Source organism: Myxine glutinosa, unplaced genomic scaffold (genome assembly GCF_964187855.1).
Source record: "Myxine glutinosa unplaced genomic scaffold, kmMyxGlut1.1 SCAFFOLD_642, whole genome shotgun sequence".
Taxonomy (NCBI): domain Eukaryota; kingdom Metazoa; phylum Chordata; class Myxini; order Myxiniformes; family Myxinidae; genus Myxine; species Myxine glutinosa.
In genome coordinates, this window is record NW_027616737.1 from 111,046 (window position 1) to 118,448 (window position 7,403).

The following is a 7,403-nucleotide window of genomic DNA, read 5'->3' on the forward strand; positions in this document are numbered from 1 at the left end:
TTTTTTCCACACTAATACAAGTGCAAAAGTGGTTTCCTGCACCAACAAAAGTGCGAAAAGTGGTTTTTCAACACTAACACAAGTGCGAAAAGTGGTTTTTCAACACTAACACAAGTGCGAAAAGTGGTTTTTCAACACTAACACAAGTACGAAAAGTGGTTTTTCCACACTAATACAAGTGCAAAAGTGGTTTCCTGCACCAACACAAGTGCCAAAAGTGGTTTTTCAACACTAACACAAGTGCGAAAAGTGGTTTTTCAACACTAACACAAGTGCGAAAAGTGGTTTTTCCACACTAATACAAGTGCAAAAGTGGTTTTCCTGCACCAACACAAGTGCGAAAAGTGGTTTTTCAACACTAACACAAGTGCGAAAAGTGGTTTTTCAACACTAACACAAGTTCAAAAAGTGGTTTTTCCACACTAATACAAGTGCAAAAGTGGTTTCCTGCACCAACACAAGTGCGAAAAGTGGTTTTTCAACACTAACACAAGTGCGAAAAGTGGTTTTTCAACACTAACACAAGTGCGACAAGTGGTTTTTCAACACTAACACAAGTGCGAAAAGTGGTTTTTCAACACTAACACAAGTGCGAAAAGTGGGTTTTCCACACTAATACAAGTGCAAAAGTGGTTTCCTGCACCAACACAAGTGCGAAAAGTGGTTTTTCAACACTAACACAAGTGCAAAAAGTGGTTTTCAACACTATCACAAGTGCAAAAAGTGTTTTTTCCACACTAATACAAGTGCAAAAGTGGTTTCCTGCACCAGCACAAGTGCGAAAAGTGGTTTTTCAACACTAACACAAGTGCGAAAAGTGGTTTTTCAACACTAACACAAGTGCGAAAAAGTGGTTTTTCAATACTAACACAAGTGCGAAAAGTGGTTTTTCCACACTAATACAAGTGCAAAAGTGCTTTCCTGCACCAACACAAGTGCCAAAAGTGGTTTTTCTGCACCAACACAAGTGCAAAAAGTGTTTTTTCCACACTAATACAAGTGCAAAAGTGGTTTCCTGCACCAACACAAGTGCGAAAAGTGGTTTTTCAACACTAACACAAGTGCGAAAAGTGGTTTCCTGCACCAACACAAGTGCGAAAAGTGGTTTTTCAACACTAACACAAGTGCGAAAAGTGGTTTTTCAACACTATCACAAGTGCAAAAAGTGTTTTTTCCACACTAATACAATAGTGGGGGGGCCAATGTTTTCCCGTTGAATTCAAATGTTAATTTGTGGACACTGGTTGGGTTGTCTTTAGGGATGATAGAAGTTGTAGAAAAAATATGTCTCCATTTTTTTTCAAGTTCTTTATAGCGGCCATTTTGGATTATCAAAATGGCGTTTGTTGAAAACCGAAATTGTCATTATCTTGGCTTCTAAATGACCTAGAGTGTTAATTTTGGTGTCCAAATGTACATATTTGCGGATACTTAATCCAATAAACACACATTTATACACCTACATATGATCAAAAGGGTTCTTATGGCAGCCATCTTGGATTTTCACGCACTTATGCCAACACATATATATATTTTTTTCCATCATTTTCACTTCTAAATCACATAAAGGCTGGACTTTAGTGTTCAAATGTACACTTATAATGTCTTTGTGCAATATTTTTAGTTGGCAGTGTTCATTGTTACATTGAAGGATCTCCATCCTCCTCATCATCAGTGTTATCGATTCCCATGGGGCGCTCCTGACCCGTGTTACCACACACCTCTTCATCTGCCCCACACATACACATCTCAGAACAGTTGAGATGCTGAGACCTGCATGAGCAGTGAGACATGCATTGGGTCTTCTTGCAGTTACATTTGATTAGATGTGTGATGGCAGCTGGGGCTGGAGGGTCCTTGGTTGTGATGGGCACCAGCTGATCTCCTTCTGCTCTCCATCCATGTTCTGTTGGTTGTGGAAGCTGGGGGTCCGGTACATCAGCCTGATGCCACACCATGGCCTGGAAATGTGCACGAGCAATGGCTTCATGTAAAGCTCCCCGTGTTGGTGGCAGCTTCTGTGCCTCTAGCTGTTTCTTGGTAAACAGTCTCCACCTCAGCTTGCCCACATCCACAACTGTAGTACGAGGCTCATACAGCTGGCATACAAATGCCTCAATGTCACTTTCTGTGTCAGCTCTCAGCTCCTCAGAGGCCCCAAGGTCATGAAACGCAGATACCACCTCAACAGAGCACCTATTGAGGGCTTGCCAACATGTGAGCTTTCCCTTGCCGGCAAACCGACCAGTCTGGTCTGCTCCCGTGAATGCATGGAATCCTGGTAGGGCTGCAGCCTTCCTGACACCAAGTTCATGTACTATTGGTTCCAGTGAGATTTGCCTCTTCTTGTTCCCCACACCCGTGATGAAGTATGTGTCTTTGCATAGTTCATGGTACCGGTGGAGTGCTAGGATGAATACATCAGTATCAGGTGACTGAATGTACAGCTGTGTTGCACCTCTTCGGACGGCATCTAGACTGTGAAGAAAGATCCTCGTATCAGCCTCCTCCTGGGAGCTACGGAGATGCTGTACATCCATGCAGTTGGAGAAGACATCCTGCCTTGAAGTGACGATGAAGACCTTGGTAGTCCCCTCAAAGTGACACAGAGCTTTCTTTGCCAGATAGACAGTTAGCTCATCTTTGGTGTTGGTGTGCGACAGGAACTGTTTTGCTGTCAGTTTCCCAATCGGGGTGCTGTCTTGAACGTGGTAAGCAGTGGGCGGCTTGCCACCTTGGCGCCTCTCCCGTGTGGCCTCTTTCAGTGAATTTGGCAGATCATATCGGTCAAACACGAGGTGGACTTCATCATACCCGTTGGTCTTGCAGTCCAGTGTTGCATTGAAATGGCCAGCCCACTGGGCACATGTTTTGACCCATTGTGGCTTACCCATTGCTTGCACTAATGCCATGCCGTCTATGACAGTCACCTTCTTGGGAGGGGGTGGAGTATGTTCAGGATTGTCGTCGTCTGGCTGCTGACCAGTGCCAGTTGACTTCTTGGGTAGATCTTCTAGGATGCCCATGAGCTTGCTTTTGTCTGTGCATGGTAGTAGTGTCCCAGCCATTGCAAAGAGGGTTCGTGGAAGCGCGGTGAATTCATATTGACCTATGGCATCCTTCAAGTTGATCTCTGGTCGTGAGCGGGCCACGATCAGCATGCGCGCAAACAGTGACCTGTCGTCTTTCAGCTCTACAACCTTGTCTGCCAGTTTGTGCTTCACAGCTTTCCTGGCACTCTTCCACATCTTCAGTTTGACCTTTCCCATTCTGGCCCAAAGGTTGATTTCATTTGTGTTGATGCGCTCTGCAACAAACGTGTTATACGCTTTCTGACCAATCTCATCTTGGTTGCAGACATCCTTCTGTACTTCAGCTGGCATCACCACCTTGGTGATGATAGTCGTCAGGTCTTCACCCTCATGCGTCATGGGATTCATGGACTCTCTGATCACATTCTTCAGTCGACGAATGCTGTCTTCCTGCCGAGTTTGACTTGTAGCCGTACATGATGTTCTGACTGATGGTTATAACATCTCGATGAATAGTGGCTGAGCGCATAGTCTCTGGCTCAATGCTCGTGGCTGGTCCTTCCAGTAGCCAGCGGAGGAAAGCATAGAGTACTTTGGGTACATGCTTTTCAGCATCATCTGTGTTCATTTCTCCTTCAAATTGCCATGGGTGCTTGTTCTGACAAGCAATGGCACTGCGGAGAACAGAGGCACTCTCAAACAGTTGTTCGATGTTTTTTTCATTTGTCTTCGTCATTGCATCTTCGACAGCTGCATCACGCACGGCAGTGGAGAATACACAGTCTGACTCGTTTCGACGTTTTGGTTTCATGAAGTGAACGTCATCAATGTGAGAGTTGATTTTCTCCTTCATGCCTTGGGTAGTAGGTGATGGGACATTGTGCACACCATTATTGTCAAGAATCCTGGAGTAAACCGACTTCAGGTCAGACATGTTGAGAATTTCACCAGCTTGGAGTAGAGAGCGAACAAGGCTGACAAACTCAATGTCTGCGGCTATTTTGATAACATTAGTTTCTTGCAGTATGTGTTCTTTGTCATCACTTGATGTCCCACTCTTGGGAGCACGTTGGACATTCTGCACCCAGCATGGGAGATGATACTTGACGTCGATCGCATGAGCATCATGTGCACTGATGGCAGCACTCAGCTGAACTTTCCACTTGTGGTTGCTGCCTTCTTCAACAGCTTTCTTCAGCTGTTTACCTGCGTTGAACGTGCATACAACATGTACACTTTCCTTAGTGACCTCTTGACAGAAGAAACAAAGGTCTCTGTTGAATGGAGTTGATGATGAACGTGTGAAGCGAAGAGTCTCGTCTTGCGTAGAACCTGAGGTACTTGCAGCGGCAGGTGCAGAAGAAGGACGTCCACACCTCTTATGAAGATGCTGGGTGTCGCCATGTTCGCAGGCTTTCTGGTGGCGAACTCTAGCACGCTCCAGGTGAGCAGTGTTGCATGTAGATCCATAACATGCCCGGTGCCACTTTGCTTTATTGTTCCTCAAGTCAGTGGCAGTGAAACAGCTTAATCGTTCGCTGATCTGTTTGAAGTCGGCATCACCATATCGTGCCCTCTCCTGGATGAACTGGAGAAACTTTGCATATGAGCCCAGTGCTGGCTCAGTCACTAGTGCACCTTGGGGATCCTGGCACTGAATGCAAAGTGTGAAATCAGTTTCTTTCTTGGTTTTCTTGCTTTTTGGCTCCATCATAGCTCAGGGTCACGAATCTGGAACATACAAATAACAAATAACAATTAAGATAGATGTGCATTAAGTTAGATTTTGGACACTGGTTCGGCTGTGCCATAAAAACCTATTTTTATCCCTTGTAGGTTATTAAAGAAGGTTTCATTCAATTCTCTATCCCCAAAAATGTACAACTGGACACCAGAATCGAAACTCTAGGTCATTTAGAAGCCAAGATAATGGAATTTTACGTTTTCGACATCCGCCATTTTGAAAATCCAAAATGGCCGCCATAAAGAACTTGAAACAATTGGAGACATATTTTTTCTAGAACTTATATCATCCCTAAAGACAGCCCAACCAGTGTCCAAAAATTAACAAGCAATTTCACCGGGCATTTCAATCTGCTACATTGGCCCCCCCACTACAAGTGCAAAAGTGGTTTCCTGCACCAACACAAGTGCGAAAAGTGTTTTTCCCACACTTATACTTGTGCAAAAGTGGTTTCCTGCACCAACACAAGTGCGAAAAGTGGTTTTTCAACACTAACACAAGTGCGAAAAGTGGTTTTTCAACACTAACACAAGTGCGAAAAGTGGTTTTTCAACACTAACACAAGTGCGAAAAGTGGTTTTTCCAAACTAATACAAGTGCAAAAGTGGTTTCCTGCACCAACACAAGTGCGAAAAGTGGTTTTTCAACACTAACACAAGTGCGAAAAGTGGTTTCTCAACAATATCACAAGTGCAAAAAGTGTTTTTTCCACACTAATACAAGTGCAAAAGTGGTTACCTGCACCAAGACAAGAGTGAAAAGTGGTTTTTCAACACTAACACAAGTGCGAAAAGTGGTTTTTCAACACTAACACAAGTGCGAAAAGTGGTTTTTCAACAATAACACAAGGGCGAAAAGTGGTTTTTCCACACTAATACAAGTGCAAAAGTGGTTTCCTGCACCAACACAGGTGCGAAAAGTGGTTTTTCAACACTAACACAAGTGCGAAAAGTGGTTTTTCAACACTAACACAAGTGCGAAAAGTGTTTTTTCAACACTAACACAAGTGCGAAAAGTGGTTTTTCCATACTAATACAAGTGCAAAAGTGGTTTCCTTCACCAACAAAAGTGCGAAAAGTGGTTTTTCAACACTAACACAAGTGCGAAAAGTGGTTTTTCAACACCAACAGAAGTGCGAAAAGGGTTTTTTCAACACTAACACAAGTGCGAAAAGTGGTTTTTCCACACTAATACAAGTGCAAAAGTGGTTTCTTGCACCAACACAAGTGCGAAAAGTAATTTTTCAACACTAACACAAGTGCGATAAGTGGTTTTTCAACACTAACACCAGTGCGAAAAGTGGTTTTTCAACACTGACACAAGGGCGAAAAGTGGTTTTTCCACACTAATACAAGTGCAAAAGTGGTTTCCTGCACCAACACAAGTGCGAAAAGTGGTTTTTCAACACTAACACAAGTGCGGAAAGTGGTTTTTCAACACTAACACAAGTGCGAAAAGTGTTTTTTCAACACTAACACAAGTGCGAAAAGTGGTTTTTCCATACTAATACAAGTGCAAAAGTGGTTTCCTGCACCAACACAAGTGCAAAAAATGGTTTTTCAACACTAACACAAGTGCGAAACGTGGTTTTTCAACACTATCACAAGTGCAAAAAGTGTTTTTTCAACACTAACACAAGTGCGAAAAGTGGTTTTTCCACACTAATACAAGTGCAAAAGTGGTTTCTTGCACCAACACAAGTGCGAAAAGTGATTTTTCAACACTAACACAAGTGCGAAAAGTGGTTTTTCAACACTAACACCAGTGCGAAAAGTGGTTTTTCAACACTGACACAAGGGCGAAAAGTGGTTTTTCCACACTAATACAAGTGCAAAAGTGGTTTCCTGCACCAACACAAGTGCGAAAAGTGGTTTTTCAACACTAACACAAGTGCGAAAAGTGGTTTTTCAACACTAACAGAAGTGCGAAAAGTGTTTTTTCAACACTAAAACAAGTGCGAAAAGTGGTTTTTCCACACTAATACAAGTGCAAAAGTGGTTTCTTGCACCAACACAAGTGCGAAAAGTAATTTTTCAACACTAACACAAGTGCGAAAAGTGGTTTTTCAACACTAACACAAGTGCGAAAAGTGTTTTTTCAACACTATCACAAGTGCGAAAAGTGGTTTTTCCATACTAATACAAGTGCAAAAGTGGTTTCCTGCACCAACACAAGTGCGAAAAGTGGTTTTTCAACACTAACACAAGTGCGAAAAGTGGTTTTTCAACACTAACACAAGTGCGAAAAGTGGTTTTTCAACACTAACACAAGTGCGAAAAGTGGTTTTTCAACACTAACACAAGTGCGAAAAGTGGTTTTTCAACACTAACACAAGTGCGAAAAGTGGTTTTTCCACACTAATACAAGTGCAAAAGTGGTTTCCTGCACCAACACAAGTGCGAAAAGTGGTTTTTCAACACCAACACAAGTGCGAAAAGTGGTTTTTCAACACTAACACAAGTGCGAAAAGTGGTTTTTCAACACTAACACAAGTGCGAAAAGTGGTTTTTCCATACTAATACAAGTGCAAAAGTGGTTTCCTGCACCAACACAAGTGCGAAAAGTGGTTTTTCAACACTAACACAAGTGCGAAAAGTGGTTTTTCAACACTAACACAAGTGCGAAAA